The 18619-nt window shown below is 42.0% G+C and overlaps 1 protein-coding gene across 1 annotated transcript in view; it reads right to left on the reverse strand.

Annotated features, from left to right (window-relative positions):
• tspan18b (tetraspanin 18b) overlaps nt 1-16781 on the reverse strand; it is a 32245-nt gene extending 15464 nt beyond the window's left edge. Inside the window, exon 1 of the mRNA XM_061035674.1 lies at nt 16502-16781. The gene's annotated coding sequence lies outside the window, so the exon portion shown is untranslated. The remainder of the gene's footprint in view (nt 1-16501) is intronic.
• Nucleotides 16782-18619: the final 1838 nt, after the last annotated feature.

Genomic DNA, 18619 nt, shown 5'->3' on the forward strand with positions numbered 1-18619 from the left:
GCAGAAATTAGTTAATTGTGCCCCGGCCTCTACTACATGCAGTATCGGCTTGGGACTTGTCATATATTTTTCTTTTCACCTCCATAAGTCACCTCTTCCTGCCAGCCAGGTGGGCCGCTCGGCTGATGTCAAATGTCAGAGAACAGCATGAGTTTGACCGGCGACACTTCCTCTGGGGACAGGAAGTGGGCAGGAAAAATTAGGAAGGAAGCGACAACTCTTCCGTCTACACCTCGCAGCTGGGTCTGACCTCAATTTCTCACCGCTGTTGACAAAAGCAAACCTCTGAGCTGTGGAGGCAACTCCTAATTTATAGATAAATCACCAGTGGGGCCTTTTTTTACAGCCCTGAATCAAACCTTTACAAACAACTTAATAAAAGAAAAATCTACAGCTGTGGGTGTCTGCTCTCCCTGGTGATCTTTATGCAAATTCTGACAGTCCATTAAAATCATGCTATAGGCTAATATTAAAGAAATGAGGGTAAGAGCAATAACAGATAGCTATATATCTCCTGAGTAACTGCTTGATTAAGGGCAGAACTGTCACCTGAGCTCATCTGGATTTATTGATGTAACAGTGCGAGCCAACCAGCAGGGATAAAGATAAACCACCTCAACAGAGAAACGACCCACACTCTGATCGGGGGGCAATGCTCAATTAATCACTCAGAATCTCCTCTTAGCCCATAGCGCTCTTCTCTTTGTTTTCCACTCTACAGTAGGTTGAAATGAGTGCAGCAGCACACCATTTGGAGAACACAGTGAATCCAGCGAAAAGATGCAGCTCACGACGCATTTTTGTTTTCTCTTTTAATTCTTTTGAGCTAAATGGGAACCCCAATATGAATGCAGCTCCTGGAAATGTGTTCATAGGGTGCTATTTTGATGCCGATGAAAGCTGACACTGTGTCCGCCTCCTGGGTAAGTCTGTGGCGAACATTAGCCAGGCCTCTTCTCTTTGTAGCGGCACCTCTGCAAAGATGACCTTATCAAAGAATGACTAGAGGGGTCTTAAACAGAGCTTTTAAAACATCTGAAACCCGCTTCTATAATTACACAACACAAAACTCTCTCCAGTGACAACATGATGAAGAACAGCAGCTGAATTACTTGTTGTTATTTTCTTTAACCCGTGCCTGTCTAACTTAACTAGCCGGCTCGTACACCGAGACACTTTCACCCTACTTCCCAGGCCCCAAAGGCTAGCTCCCCCCCCCTGCCTCTGAGGAGCCGGGGGCCTAGAGGGGCATCACAACACTGCTTTGAAGTTGGGGCGATTAAAGAGGAAAGACCTGTCGAATTGGGATGATGGGGCGAAGGTTGGAAGAGGGGGAGGATCAGAACAAGGGACAGGAAAGGCTGTGAATACTGAGAGCTCTGGGCCCCGTGGGATACAATTAAGAGCAAGGCTTTTTTTTTAGTGAGGGTTACAAAAACACAGCAAGGATACCAGCAGTGCAGCCTTCCAAAGCAAGGTAAGAGTTCATTACTACATACACTGAGGGGGCTGGGACTGTTCAATTCTCACCAGTTTGTTCACCGACTCCCCCCCCCCCCCCCCCACCCACAGCTGACGAACAGTCGCACGATAACCATTTCCATCCAAGTTAAATCCTAAAGCCCAGTAAAGCTTGAAAATCACGCAGCTTACAGCTCACAGAGCCTCCAACTTATTGAGGCGCAGAGATGGAGATCCAAGCTGCCAGCACAAAGACAAAGTTTGCATAGAGTCCTCCCTCAGGATGATTGTTCACAGTTATCAGGACACTAAAGACAACAGGGGAGAATCGTAATCAAATCAAAGACTGCACAGCAAAGCTTTTATGAAAAGTTTGGAGTACTCTAACTGATGACAAATGATCGCTTTCATTATGAAAGGATTGCCCTCTGATGTTTTCAATTTCTTGATTACTTCTTTCGTCTATAAAATGAAAAGCACTGAAAAAAGCTTATAACTGTCACAAGCTCGGGACGTCCAAGGTGAAGTCTTCAAATGTCTCTAACAAATATATAGTTGGCATCACATAATCAACAGAAAGAAGAGGGAGCTAAAGGAAAACATCAGTATTGATTGTCAAAAAGATGCCATTTAATCTTCTGACAGTCAATTTATTGATTAATTTGTTTCAGGAGTATTAATGGTAAATTGTCTGCCAGCCTGCACAGGACTACAGGTTAACAAGTATGTTAACAGTGTAAAACATTTGTACCACAATATCTTTTAAATGTATTCAGGTTGTTATTTGTTTTTTACATATTTCTGACCCAATAAGAGTACATACGAGGTGGAATTCAGGGTATTTGGTACTAAAGAACATGAGGATTTCCTTATTTCTAGAAAGACACTATGCAGCCACTTTTGCCCTGTAAGTCAAATCCGCCATTTAAAATGTGTCAAAGACAAATCTGGTAACATCTGGTAACCATTTCTGGCCTCAATAAAATGTTTCTTTAAATCATTCAAACAACGCATCATGTTCTGAATATATCTTAAAAATCGGATTTTGTAGCAAGGATCGTTTTGCCAATGATTATTACCAGAAAACGTCAAAGTGAGAACTGTTCCTATCTGTCTTGAATATGCCCTCACATTGATGCTTCTGTGCGCTACAGTCACTAGGCAGTTTAGCCTACTGTCTAACAATGTGGTTAACATCTCAATGCTGAAGACATACAAGAAGTGGAAACAGGTTCTCTGCCCACTGGGACCACATGCAGCTTATTTTTTTATAATTAAAACAAGTGGAGGCATTTGAGCTTGGACTCCTCCACATGCTAAACTGGAGCTCTTTTGCTCGTATGCACAGAAAGCTCAGCCAACGCCGTGGTGTTTCGCTTTTGTTAATGTGAGTTTTGCTCCATGACCACGTTGCAGTTGTCTGTACATCACATGGCAATGACAATGGAAAACCAAAACCTTGACACAACTGAGATCATTTTAAATAAAGATCTCAGTAAAGGAAGTTTAACTTAAAAAAAAAAAAAAAAAAAAAAAAATAGGCTGAGGGACAATTGGATTTTTGCCTGGTAGTTAAAACATCAGTTCAGCCCAGAACTTGAGGCCCAGTGTGTCTGGTTTCCATTGCTGATGGTTTTTACTGCATACCTAACAGAGCACACCCAGCAGAGCTAACTCACACAATATATTAACATTCACATAGCAGTGAGTATCTCTAATTGATTGATTGAATCCAGCAAATATATTTATATTTGGCATGTTTGAGGCTCCAAATTGTTGTTTCAGCCATGATCCGATGTGGAAAAACAATGCTGCAAATACTGAGCTGAAACAACACAATGACTTCCTTGTTTATGAGCACAAACATATGGGTCACATTACGACGCAAAGTATAAACATCCACGGAGGCAGATGGCAGGATAGCTGCCCAGTTTCTATCAAAGGTCTGATGGTATTTTGGATTTCATAACTCTGTCATGGCAATGTTAATTGTCACAGTAATGCAGCCAATAACTCTGCCCAAAACAATAAGAAGAAGTGAAGTAAAGGAATCAACCTGTTGTTCAACATGGACAGAAGAAAACAGAAATACATGACCACAGATTTATCTCCAATGTTGTAGCAAATCAGGTGCGTTGTGAGGTCATCTCATCTGACGACCACATGTGTTGGCAAAGTAGTTTGACTATTGTTTAGTCAGTTCGCAACAAACTAATCAACAATACTGAATTTTATTTATGTATAAAAATAAGAACAAATGTGTTGTCAAGCTCAAAGAAAACTGAATTTTTGAAAAAACTACAAACTCAAAGATCTATAACTGTGTACAGTACACATATGTAACGTGAGTGGAAACAGTCATATCTACTCTATCTTCTTCTACTCTAACCCTTTTCCATTTCTTTTCTTTTTTTTCGGGAAAAGAAACGAGCAAACAGTGATTTGGTTGCTCATCGGACATTGTGTTGCTGATTGACATGTGTTATTTGTTTGTTTTAGTCCTCCAGCAGGATTCCTTTCTAAAAAAAAAAAACAAGTCTTGTAAATATAGTTGTAGTTAGGTGTTATCGCACGAGTTCTTTTTGAAACACAAAAGGACAGAAAAGCCACGCGAATCAGAAAAGCTGCATAGAGAAACCAGCAAGCAAAAGCATTTCAAAGCTGCTCACAGAGATAGTTGTCTGAGTTTGCAGGGGGCTGTACAGGAGCAGCAGGGCAGGTGTCCCACTGGGTTACGAGAGCCAGAAGCTTTGCATCTGGATCATTTCCTCAGCCCATAGGCGCTCCTCAACGGGACCTCCTCATAAAGCTGCACATGTGCCAAACCCTGAATCCTTCTGAATCCTTCATCTGCCTCAGCACTGTATGTGGTGGCTGTGGTGATAGCAGGTAACAAGCTGTGACAAACTCACAACATCACAGTAAAAATGACTCAAGTGTTTTGTCTCTCACACTGTCAAATATGTCTGCACTAATGGCCAAATAGCTCGAAAATGTGTTTCTGCTTCTGCATGAGAGGCAGGAAAATGGTTTTATCACACGTGTTCTGCAGCAGAGTAGAGGGAGACGGATGGCAGGAGGATTAGCAGCAGAAGATGAGACCGGGATAAAGATGAATTCTGAACAGTCAGTATGAGTGAGAGACTTCGGTCTCCTGCAAAAAAATGTTCACTTCCCTCCACACTGGATGACTGTGAGCTCGGTACCTGCAGCACAGATAGTTGAAAAACATCCTTTGACGAGATCTCCTGCCTGTGAGTGAATCCCAGGAGAAAGTCAGGAGGGACTGAAACGTGGAAAAAGAGGGTTGGACAATTTCCAGGGTACAATCTTGTGAAAACGCAGAAGTGCTTTAAAAAAAAACATTCCTTTGACAGACCGAGGGAGCCACGAGAGGGGAGACGTCAGGAGAAATCACGCTTGGCTCAACACAAAAAGCACTCAGAGAAATGAGATTTAATCTGCCGAGCTTAGAGTGTATTAGCCAGATGTAAACATTCGGTACCAGCTGTGAGAGAGATAACTTCCACCACCCTGCTGCTTGGAAAAACAATGCATAAAACATCAAACATTACCAATGAAAGAAAGCTCTGCAAACAGAGATATTTAAAGGCCTAAGTAAAAGTTTCACAAGCCAGGACAAGGCGGTGGTGGGAATCAGTGGGTTAAGGTTAACTGGCGATAGTGAAACACTTTCTCTCAGCTGCCGGGCCGAGCTGTGGGAAAGGGAGTTTATGCAATTACAACACATTGATTTATGGGAGACAGAGGAAAGATGGGGAGAGGATGGAAACTGAGATGCTTGGAGGCGGTCCAAGATTAGGTCCCCAAAGAAACACAAGTCAATAGGTTTACACCGCAAAACATGATGGATCTGAGGCAATTGTGTGGGGAAGAATGTGGTCAGTGGAACAACGGACACAGTGGGGTCAAACCTTTTAAAATGATGGTTTGATTTAAGACTGAAACACAAAGGAATATGAAAACAGCCATAATTTAAAACACTGCAGCTTGTTGATGAACCTGCTCATGCAGCATACGCAGATAACAAGTTCTGAATAGTAAAATAACAGCTGCCGAGCTTACTTAAAATTCTTTCAGCTAGGAGCTACTGACAACTGTCTTGCTTGAGCAAATGCTGCTGATGTTGTCTTGAGTATTAATTGGGGATAGTGATGAAATTCTGAGTAATGCATTTAAGCATGCATTGCAGAGTGAGCGGGGAAAACAGTTCTTTCTTTAAGCCTACTGCGACCTCACAGTTATAAATAAACAGCCCATTATGTGCTCTCCACTACTGTAACATGACCACAGGAGTGACCACAGCTGGGATATTTATGGGGAAACACAGCGCTGCTCTTCTGCTTATTTAAAGCAACAATACATCAATTTTCCACCTTCAAATAATCGTTCCAAAGGCACAATAACTTCCAACTGGTAGAATGGCGTCCCTCCCATGTCAAAAGTGCGGCCCAATGGCCTGTTTACCGCAGTATGTAACTTTGGCAGCGGGCCGTGGTCACCTTGCGAAAAGTGCCTATGGTTTTATACATATAAATAAATAAATCCATCTTACGTTGTCTAAGAGATGTAGGCGTAACAGCACTTTGTGTGTTTTACGACAGTGAAGTTACTTTTTGGAGGCACTTTAATCGAATTAACTGAATTCCTACATATTGTTGCTTCAAGGATTTGAAAACTCCCTTCGACTTGTCTTCAAGATGCATGTAGAGAGTATCCTGTGAGCCGAAGCAAAAACAGTGTGACTGATGTCACATGTGAATAGAAAACTAAAGCAGCATTTGTCAAATCTTCTTAGATGAATGCTGCAGATTTTTTAAATAAGTCTCTACTACTATGAAAGTTAAAAAAAAAATATATATTTTCCCAACATGAAGCTTGTTTTGACACCAGCCACCAAATGGGTAATATATGAACAAAGCACGAGGAGATTAGAGAAGATATTTAGTATAATGAGGTGTGCAGTTACAGGAGCAGACGTTAAATGTTTTTTTTGTTATTCTAAGTTTGAAATATATCCCACTGTCTCTAATAGTGTCAAGCTTGCCGGAAACACAACAGACCTTTGGTTCCTGCCAAAAGAAATAGAATAAATATATACACAGAACGAGCCAGCCAAATAACTGAAGGGGGTGTTGTGATTGCTCGTGATACAGACTGGATTAGCGAGGGTGAGGTTGGGGTTGCTCTAAATGTGGGGAATGTAAAGCAAACCCAGAGATGTTTTGAGACGGAAAAGTTTGGACATCTGTTTCTTATTACGTTTAAAAAAAAAAGCAGCTTGTCCAATTCCAAACTGCCTGCAGAGATAAGCAAAAGTGGTTTTTGGTAATTGCTCACAACATTGGCTTCCTCCTCTGTCATTGTGTCTTTATTGCATCATTTTTATGCGGTGAGGTCAAATGAGATCATGTCGGACTATTGACTGAGACTACATTTTATTTTAAATCTTGAAGAGAGTTATGTAAAATCATTCTTTGTGTGTTAAATCATGTTTTGTTTTCTATCCAATCGGGGCACCAGTTTGGAGCCAACAGCTGCTCTACCAGTTACAAAGACAAATTATTATTATTTCTACTGTACTGTATGGCTTGAGGGGTTTTCAGAAACACCCACAAAATGACTTTGGCTTCAACACTGCTGCTGAGGCATTTCACATGGGATCTGACTCCTGCAAAGTGTTATCAGGAAAGATGATCCAGACCTGTTTCTCCGGGACACAAAAAAACAAATCTTGGGAAACACCTGTGCTTTGTGTTTTAACCTCAAACACTTCACACTTTAAGGCGTCACATCTAGGTTGGCAAGATGAGGTTGGAAGACTTCTCTGCTGGCCTGCCGTTGGGGGGGGGGAGAGACTGGTGACAAACCACTGAGAAACTGACATCACCTGACATTCAACTGAAAAAAAAAATCCCTGACGACATCTTCACTCTTCTTTATAACGCTTAAATCAATGAACACCACAGCTAATTTAATTTCACACCTGCTGTGTCTGTGCTATCTCTGACAAACACATGTGAAGGTGATCCCCAGGAATTTATAGAATTTTTTCAGACTGAAAAACTGGAAATACCTCTTTCCATGATCAAACTACTTTATTGTACTTTGAATGGGGGAACAGTGCTCTGTGCTGTGAGTTCCCTTTTTTGGCTTCAAGCTTCACAGAAGAGAAGATGCAGCGAGGTAAGGATTAGAGAAAAATGAATTATGCTTCATGGTGTGCATGTGTTTACCCTAATAACTATTTCACAGCTAAGACGATACCCCCTCATATCTATTTTTTCCTATTTTCTTCTTAGAAAGCCATGCCTTCTTCTTAAGAACTCCTTGTTGAATTTGATCCACTGGGTTTCTAAAAATGCAGCACACTCCCTCTGAAGTAATAGGGTGGTTTGCTCGTGGCCGTAACACGTCGGCTGGCATTGACCGACTGTTTACCCAAAGGACAGAGGCCGCGTTTTAGTGCACTGACCTGTGAATGCTGTCTCGAGGAGCGCGCTGTTAAAGTGGCGGTGGGCTGAAAATTTCATAAAGCAGCATAAAGAAATCATGAGGTAGTACAGCGCCTGGTCTTTGCTGTCTAATTGTTTTCCCCTTCGAGGGGTAAAAATAAATGTCTACAACATGTAAATGTGATCTGCTGTTAAATGGGAGAGGCTATTATTCAGTCAGACATCATGCAGGAGGCTGTTCAGGCGAGTAAATGCATCATCAAATAAGAAGTAAGGCAGGCAATTGTCCAAGTACCATCTCTGAAAAACTCACACAAACTGGTCTGGATTGTTGGCAAAGGTTGTGTCAACTGAACGGCCTTAAATCACCATTCACAGGCCATTTGTCTCTGACCAATGTGTTACGTTGTACTGTGTATTCCACTTGTAACTTCTTTGAATTAAGGGTAGGCTATCCGACAATTGTTGAGCGTCATCGCCTCACGATAATAAACTAATAAAAAGACTGTCAGTATGTCAAAAGTATGTCAAGTAAAAATAACATATTTCCACTAGCCACTCTTTGTCAACGACTTATGTTAGTATTAAGACAATTCCTAGCTAACATAGCATTAGCTCTGAATAGAAATTCCCAGCTAACGTTACATAACCCCTTTATTTTGTGTAACGCTATCAAAAGGTATGGTTAGCTTCCAGATTTTTACTAGCCAACAGTAGTTCAGTGGTTGAATTACATTAGCTGTTAACAGGTCAACAAATATGTTGTTTTAACTTGAAATATGGCCAGATATTTTATTTCATTTTTAACTGTTCATTGCACATTTTGTCGCTGATTGCAACAAGGAACAAAGCAGCTTGTCATTTTAACAGCATTCCGACCCTGATCACGATGTCACGGGAAAATGGCTGTAAAATGAATATTATCAATTGGTTTAAAGGCTCCATAGTAAAAGTTCAGCACCCCTTTGTCCTTCTCTTTTCAGTGACAAGTGGCCTAATGGTGTGATTGTGGGCAATAGACAGAATGAGACTGGAGAAACACTGACAGAAACGTCTGCATAGAAAGCACACCTGCATCACACTCGAACACTGAGAGGACTTAATGTGGCGTAACCCCAGGTGAGATAACATTATCACACAAGCAAAGCGAACCACAAGAGAGGCTCTATACGCAAACAGGCAGATGGCTCACACCTCACACCGCTTCATTATGTATAGCCTCTAAAGATTTTCAGTTCCTGTTCTTAAACAAGCCGGCCTGAAACACGAGCGTTTATGTGGGAGGCTCGTGATCCAGGTAGGAGACACATCATTAGTCGGCCCTCCCCCCAAAGTTTCTCCAGGTGGATGAATCCTGCTGTGCTTTAAAAAAAAAAAAGAAATCAAACACTGATCTGTCCCCCCAATGCTTTGGAGGCTGACAAGGAGCCCGCATGTCTGATAGACACGGTGGAGAGTCTAGCCCTGTGGGAGGGACTGTAACTCTGCTGTTATTCCGCAGCAGCTGCAGGGAGCAGTGCCATGGACAAGGTGTGTGGGCTTCAAAGGCAGCCAGCCGAGCAGAAAGAAGCATGCTGGGGCTTTTTAAAAAGGTGCTTACTCTTTTACTGGAATGGTATTTGAATACAAATGCACATAATCAGAATGCAGGAAGGGAGAAGGAGAATCACATTAGCCCAATTAAGTCTACTGAAATTTACAACGTTCCCTTTCAAGTCCAAATCATAAAGAAATCCCTTTCTTAGCTAAGGTTTACTGTGCCGTGCTAAACATTTAGCTTAGACTCAAACAGACATAAAATCTATATAAAGTAAATACATAAAACCCTATTTCCATCTGAGGTCTGCCAGTTGCATTGCTGTTTGTGCGGTGGCTTTATGTACATTTGTGTTTGTATATTTGAGGTTTGTTTGGTTATCAGTGACTGGAACGGCAAAGTGTCATTAGTTGATGCAAAGCTCAAAATAAATCTCCCAGTGCTACTCTATAATTCGGCCACACTGGAAAATCCAGGAAAAGCAAACAAGGCTCCGTCATATAAACCAACCGACAGTTCTCCATGTGTATATAAATCTGATTTAATGGCACCATCTTGGCTTCATACCACACCTTCCAATCACAAACGACCCCACAAGAGAAAGTGAGCTAATGAGCATACATCCAGCGCCGACACCTGACATGCATTTAATTTGTTGAAAATGATAATGGGCTAATTATCTGGGTCATCATTAACATGCTGCTGTCCACCCCGACGATAATTTGTGCACTGTAAATAACATCATAAATTTGTGGTTAGAGCAAATGTGTGTTTGTTTTTGCGGGTAACAATTATCTTATCACATTATACTGTGTAGCCCATCGTCAGTGATTAAAAATAAACAGGATATTTAGGGGCTCAGAGCCCCTTAAGGCAGAGGACATAAAAACGCAGAGCTGAATATGTAATGAAATAGGACACATTAAGAGAAGCTACAGATAACTAATGAGGGTATTATTGTCAAGCTATGTGCTCTTTTCCAGTAACAGTGGATGGATCGAGCAGGAGCACTCAAAGAGGAGAACATGGGAATACAGAAGGAGACACAGGAGAGAGGTGGAGGAAGGAGGAGTGTTGGGACACAGTTGTGGCTGGAGCAACAGCAAAAGAGAAAGACCAGAAGCTGGGAGAGAGTCCCATTTCATCTGGAAAATGCCTTAGTCAGGAGACAAGAGAACCATTAGAACCAATGAGTCACAGGGAGAGGCTGCAAAAACAGATCTGGGTCGAGCTCGGCTCACAGTACCATCCCAGAAAGATGAGGAGAAAAGTGCTGTGCCTCGGCATCAGTAATGTTATACAATGTAGCCTACTGCAAAAACTGATTTATGCCACAAAGGTTTTCAAAGGACTGCTATTACCCATTACCCATATAATATTGTCTTACGTCTGTTTCTGGAAGCGACAGACAATATTTCCAGCCTTCCTGTTTAACCAGGATACCTGAGTTACTAAAAATGGATATCCAGTCCAAGCCTTCCTTTTCCGCCGCCTGTCTTTGTGTACGGTCTGACTTGCAACATGAGACGTGGAAATGGAATTTTTTTTTGAGGGACCACGTCCAAGACCAGATTGTTATCTTCTGTCGTGTGCAGATTGACTGAAATGAATGCATTCTTTTTTTCAATCGCGATTAATTGTATGCTATTATGTCTCTTTAGACACACAGTGGATGAGCCTCCGCAGTGACCGTAGTCACAGCGATGAAAGGAATGACTCTGCCACATCTTTGAGGGTCTCATTTTACTTCTTTACAGCTCAGTTGACAAGTCAAAAGTATAAAATATCCGCGTCATGACATCAAACATTTCACTTTTACCGTTCCCTTTAAGCTGTTTCTTTTTAGTTTTTGATCGACGACGAGTTCCTTTTTCTGTGGTTGAGTTAATGTCGTAACCTGCGATCTACCAGAAGGTCCTTTCAACCCCACATTTTTCAAAACAAAAGCACGGTTGAATTCAAAACAGCAAGTACAGTATTCTCATCTTAAGACAGTACAGGAATTCAAAATAAAAGCCTAAAATGTTTTATTTATAAATGCAGAATTACGTAATTTCAAACATCAACATGCAATAAAAAATGTGATTAATCACCATCAACTTTTGAAATTTAGCGAATAATCCCTATAACTGACCCTTGGTCTTCGTTTATCAATCTATAGCACAACAATTGAGGGTTTTTACTGGAAGATGGCTTGAATAACGATTGAAGTATCCAGTTTACATTTTTATAAACTAATTCCCAACAATACCCTTATCTGTGGAGCCACAAAAAACATATAGTCAAACATACACATCTAAAATAAAACACACAACAGAGGACACAAACAAAAGTAGATAACTTTGAAACACAATTCTCTACTACTGTAAAATGAACCAACTTATCCACATTACACCTTGTTTGCATACAGGGCAACTAAAAAGCAAATTCCAGCCATCATCTTGGGTCTACTCACTAAATCTATTCCTAAAGCATAGATAACCATGTTTTCTATATACACAACACATCTTTCCTTCTGGGTTTTTTTTTTTTTTAAAGAAGACAATCCTCCATTTGTGTTGAATAATGATTCCTCTCAACTTTGAGTCTTCAGTGCTCCCTAACAGGAACCAAGCGATTTATGCAAAAAAAAAAAAGATGAAGCAAGTCGCACAAGAGTTCTTTATCTATGAAAATGTTCAAATTGGTAGCAAATAATCTATAGTGAAAGGCTCCAGTGTTAGACAGAGAGAGTGGGAAACAATCACAGACTCATAAATTGAACTCTTCCTCCCTGGAGCAACTTGATTAGCACCCAGCCTTCTGCCCAGTATGCCAACAGTAAGCCTTATGTGAGTTAACCCAGCACTATTATGTGAAATCATAAAGAAATTGTTGTTCATCTGGCAAAGAAAAAACAAACACCACCATTTTATCCACAGAAGTTAAAGAGCTGTGTGGTGCCCTTCCACAGCCTTTGTTCATTGCACTTTCAGACAGCAGCTTAAACTTCTGCATCATTCAGTGGATCACAGCTCTCTAAAGCCGGGCAGGTAATCTCCCCGTGTCATATACCTATTCCAGATTCCCGAGTCAGCCTAAGCTCCTCTCTGAATGTTGACTACATCTGGGGGATGAAACAGAGAAGGAGGTCATGAAGAAACCTTCCAGCAGAGCCATATGGATTTAGTGAGTAGCCTCACTCTGTGTAATGACCAGCAGGTCTACTCCAACAGCCTTTAGTGGACACCTGCGAGTGACACGGTTTATTAGTTCTGAAAACGTAATGCAGAGGGAGAGATGGCCGGGGGGATTTCAAGAGAGATTTGATTTGAACGTCCTGAAACGGGGGCCTGAGTGAACCCTCAACTAAGCGCCTACCGAGCCGAGAGGCCGTTGGAGAGATCCTGCTATCTGCAGCGCCCAGCTTGTCGAATACATACCTTTTACCTCATTACCTGCTCAGCACAGCCATTATGGAGGGAAATAGGGTGAACACAAGATAAGCACAAAGAATTCTTAGGTTGAGCACAAACAGCCGGCCTGCTTCCTTCTGATAAAAAGGAAGCATCAGCAGAGAGAGGCCCCTCAGCTTCCTGCTCTTGGTGAACTCTAGGGCTGCCAGCAGCCCCACGCTTAGGTCATTCTGTTTCCTGGCCCAGATGGAGACACGCAAAGGCCTGAGGAATGCATGGATGTGAGAATGTTACTGGATTGTGCAGCAATTCTCCCTGTGCTCATGCAGGGAAGTGACAAGGGGCTAATCAAAAACTATAGCATTACATTACCAATGGAGGATTTTAAGACTGACAACAGTACAGATTGTATGGGGGGGGGATACGTTTATTATATAAAACACTTTTTCTTTGTGGATTGTTCACAGGACTACACTGAAAATGCACACATATAAACACATATGCATAAATACCAAAATGTCTGTGATACGCCTATGTTGACCAAATAATATCCGCAAACAGATTTATCTGTGGAGCTAAATTTGAAGCTGGCTTTTTACTTGACATATGATGCCAGCAGGATTCCAAAAACAATTATGGCTACCACTTGTAGTTCCAGAGCATCTTCAATATTGACCCAATTACCTTTTTAGCATTTCAAATCAGTTTATCAGTTAAGAGTAACCAGTGAAGAATACAAACATTTAGCTTTATCAAGTCACCAAAGCGGGCTGCTTTATAGGGCAGCCGAGTCTTTGGTATGACATGACCTTTAGATAAAACTGCCTTCAGCACCAACCACAGTGTTTGGACATTAGGTGCTATGAAAAACACAGTGCAGACATTACACTTAAACACACACCTTTATGGCTGTTAAACAGCCGAGGAAAAATACACCTTTCTGAGAGTAAATTATTTCTGCCAGCTGAACAGCAAATTTCATTTTCTCTTGTCTCCTGACAACAAAGATGCTGAACCCATTACTGGCTGAGGCCTCTGCATCACACACATTAAATGAAGGGTCCTCTAGCAATCGAAAAAAGCAATTTTCTCATTGAGCCAATAGATACTCCATTTAGTTCCGGGCTCTCTACGGACCGCTGCTGCGGTAGCAATGGGGCTGATACAGGGGAAAGCAAGCGAAGAGTAATGACCCAGCCCCGTTTCCCCCTTCTACATTGCTGCTCCTAACCCATCGATACGGACACATACGTGCCTAGCAGACTGGATGAGGAGGGGGATGAAGAAGAAGAGGGAAGATGGGGGAATGAGGAAGAAAAGAATAATAGATGAGATGATACAGAGGGAGACAGATAGAGGAGGTGGGAGGAGGTTGAGGATGTGAAATCAGGGCCAGTGATGGAATGACATGGCCAAAAAAAAAAAAAAAGGCAGGAGCAGCCTAATTTGCAGGCATATCAGCCGGTATTGACAGTGGGAGAGGGGAGAGGTTGCAGAGGAGGGTTGGGACAGAAATCTGAGGCAGGCACCCAACCATGTGGAACCGCAGATTGATTAATTTCAGGCCTTTAATGAGCAGAGCTCTTCCAGGCCAGGCCGCATCAAGTCAGTCACCCTGTGTGTCTCTCTGCGGGAGCTGCCATACACCGAAATTCTCACTTTTCTGTCTCTGCCAAGAAAAGTGAACCACCCCCCCCCCCCCACACACACACACACCTCCCCACACACACACAGACTCACTCTTACACTCCCCTTTCTGTTCTCTTGTTTTTGCTCTTTGTCTCATCCCTGGCTCTGTGAATGTGTGATTAAGAGCAACACATTATCAGAGGCATGATTCAAATGAGCGCACTGATCACCAGTGGCAAGTCTCACACCAGGTGCTCTGTGTCTGTAGGCGGAATAAATACCAGCTTGGCTCAGAGGAGACGTGAAATACACTCAAACACGCTCCCTCCTAATTGCTATCCTCCACATTGTTGCTGCTAACCTTTATCCGTGGTGTAATTTACATTGTATGTTTTACAAACCCTGTTGTTTGCATTTGTGCGTGTATCCCACAGACATCACTTGTATGCGTCTGAGCAACCAAACTATTTTCCCAACACTCATGTGAATCAAGCCGAGGAGCGAAAGGCTTCAGGCGGAGTTTAGTCATCCGGGCTGGCAGCTGCTCCAAAAGCATCAATACTACTGTTACTTCAGCTTTTTCTTTTCTTTTTTTCCCCCCCCTTCTCCAGCAGTACAAGACAAATGTTCACCCACAACATGAGGAACAAACACGCCTCTGTTTCCAGTTCCTCTCAACAAATTGTTCACTGCCGATCATTAGGTTTTGGGAGGGGAAAAAAAACGGAGGGTGGAACTGAGAGAGAAAAGAGACAAATAATGAGTAAATCTTGACATGATGCAGCAGCATATCAGCTCATTAATCGTGACAGGAGATTGCTGAGTGTGATTTGACTCCTCTCTCTCTCTCTCCTTTTCTGACAGACTGAACCAGCCTCAGGGAAGCAGAGAGCTGAGGCAAGTGTGAGACTTTAACTTGAGGCGAGAAAATCCAGCACTCACCTGGACTACGGTTAATGGGTCCCTTGGAGCCAATCTCTTTAAGCAAAATCTGATTATAACCTGATTTCCAGATGTTACTTTGACATCACACATTTTGAGTGAGTGAGAAACTTTTTTTTGTCCCTGCCTGCACTTTCTTCAACAAAACTTTTGGATGAGCCAGTGATGAAATCAACCCTGAAAATCACTTGAAAATCACACGCTCTGCTTGTGAAGAGTGTCCTCAGAATGAGTATTGAGTTTTCCTTTTCAGAGCTCTTGAATGTGTCATGTTCACTTCAGTGGAGATCAGACAGACAGGGTGGAAGGATGAGGTAGTTTGGGATGATGTATCAGTGTGATTAATGCAGACTGACAATGAACTCCTGCCCTACAGCAAAGGTAGCGCCGTCAGAGACATCCATCTGGTGGTGACCCCACGCATCTCTGTGGACAGACAGACCTCCTCCTCCTCCTCCTCCTCCTCGGTTATGGTTGGAACCCCGTGGGAAGGACGCCAGCTTGGAGAACTGACACACATCGCTCCGGATTTCCCCCTGATGTCATGTTTCTCATACTATGACCCACTATTATCTGTAGCCCGCATAGTAAAGCACACTTCACAGTGACACATAAAGGGCACACTCAGTAAACTCAGTTACGCATAGGCCTAATGTTTGTGCATACGTCTGTTATTACTGAGAAAAAAAACAAAAAACAACACCGTCGTGACGGAGGTAAACTCAAGTCTACATGCTTTACCAGCAGAATAAACGACTTGTCTTGAATACCGCATGACAAAGCATCCGTTTTTGATGCCTTGGGAACAAAAAAAACGGGATGTCCCTGCAGCTCATCTGAAAGAGACATTTTTTTAACTTGCAGCACAAAGTAAAGCAGCAATCAAACACTGTGCACAACATCGCCCATTGGACACGCTGTAGTGAATGGAGAAGCCCGTTCAGCAAACAAGACACTCAAGAAACCCAAACGAGAGGCACAAAATGGCATCATAACATCTCATTTCAACACAGAGCATTAAAAGTTCAGACACTTTGGTAAAGCAGCGACACGTCTCTTACCTCAACGCGACTCTCAGCGCCGAAACCTCTGCCTGTGACAATCTGTGTCCCCTTCAAAAAGAAAAAATGCTCTTATCAGCCGGTTTGGGGGAAGCCTCGGACTTGCTGGAGGTAAGTATTCAAATTAAACAGAAAAAAAAAAATGCAGATCTGTGTGGTCGTCCCTCGAAAGGTGAATTGTGACCAGCAGCGTCCAGCTGATAAAATCCACCGCTTCCGAGGTCTGTGATCCCAATTCGGAGAAGCGTGCAGCGTTGAGGGAAGATCGGTATGCAAACAGTTTTCCCGAAGTCACTGAAAGCTGAGCGGCTCATCCAGCAGCCCGCTGCGCTCCGGAGGGCGGAGACTCTCCTCCGACAGGACACGCCTCCGGGTTACCTCCTCTTTTCTACTCACTCCTCAATTTATTAAGAGTTGGCCACAAACCTATATATCTCAGCAGAGGAGATGCCTTCTGGCACCTGCACCAGAAATACCTGATAACGCCTTGTGCAATAATAATCCTGATTTAAAGTTAATTTATCTACTTTGATTTGTTCCCTTCACACTAAAGGTGGCAACCACTCAGCTCGCTTTGTAAAGCAAAAAAAATAGTAAGCTGTTATGCTACTAGTGTGACAGTTTCATGTTTACACCGATTGTTCATTGTGTTTTTTTTTTAATTACACAGAATTACCTGGCAAGGTTTGACGGAGAGGTCCTCAGGGCCCCAAGATGTTGTAGCTAGTTTGCAGCCCCTTTCCCTTGTTTTCTTCTTCTTGTTACACTGTTGCATTTCACTTAGCAGACGCTTTTAATCAAAGAATAGAATAGAATGTCTTTATTGTCATTATACAATTGTACAACGAAATTATTTGGCTTCACCTTAAAGTGCACACACATACAGGCATCCACAGCTAAAAACAACAAAAGAAGAAAATTAAAAAAAAGGAACTCTCATTAAGGTAAGATGGGCAATGTATGGTAGGAGTTATTTACAGGTAGTAGCGTAACAGAATATAAATAGATATTGCAGAAATATAAAATAAATATTGCACAGTATGAAATGTCAAATATAAAATTAGAGAAATATTTCACAGTGACGTACATCAGAGAGTAAGTACAACACTAATCCATTCATACACCGCCACCAAAGCAGAGGGAGCAATGCGGGGTTAAGTGTCTTGCCCAAGGACACATCGGACATGTTGCTCAGCTGGGGATCGAACCCTCAACCTTCCGGGTTGAGAGGCGTTCTTCTTCTGGTTAATTCTTCTTTATTTATTTGACCTTGTTCCTTTTCATCTTTTGGACAGCGAATTAATTAGCTTCATCAACCCCCTTATTTAGGGTGTTTACATTTTATTTCCAATCGTGTGTCTTATGGTATCTGTCAATAGTTTAATTAGCATGTCCCCTAGAAACCGTGACTTCGCTAGCTAAAGCAAGCTAGCCAAATGTGCACTGCAAGTTTAGCTGACTGACGTGCAGATTACACTTTTCTAGGGCTAAAAACACGTGATACCCCAATGTGCAAAAAGTCAGTTTAAAAAAATGTTGTGAGTAGAATCGGCCTACCTCTTTGTCGGGATAGTGAAATCATGTCAACACTCTTGAGTCTAAAAGTGAAGTTGACAAGCGATCACTAGAGAGTGAAAACTAGTAGCATAGTCAAAAAGAGTACAAACCCTGTTTTTCAAAGTTAGCTGTGACTGCCCTCACTCGAACGCTGGTTTTGAAGGCACAGAGCCAAACAAGCTATCACCATTCAACCTTCCTGCTATTAGGTTTAGGTGACCAGCTGTATGGTCTAGATTCATCCTCTGTTGCGTTTGTTTAATGCCGATTAACGCATGATTATACAACTCAATCTACGTTTTAAAAGTTATTTTGAACAAACCCATTTGGGGTAGACATTTAAAATAATAATATAGACTATATTATATAATGAAGATTTAAAACATGTTGTGCTATTTATCACACTACTTGTCAAAGGTTATCAAGGATATTTAAAAAAAAACCTTTTTACATAGTGGCACAGAAAAACACAAGTTGTTAACCGCATCAAGAAGGAACTGCTGCTAAACATGAAATGTTTTTTTAAATCACATTACAAATTGTTGTTTGAACACAGACAGG

This window comes from Labrus mixtus, chromosome 4, assembly GCF_963584025.1.
Source record: "Labrus mixtus chromosome 4, fLabMix1.1, whole genome shotgun sequence".
NCBI classification, from domain to species: Eukaryota; Metazoa; Chordata; class Actinopteri; order Labriformes; family Labridae; genus Labrus; species Labrus mixtus.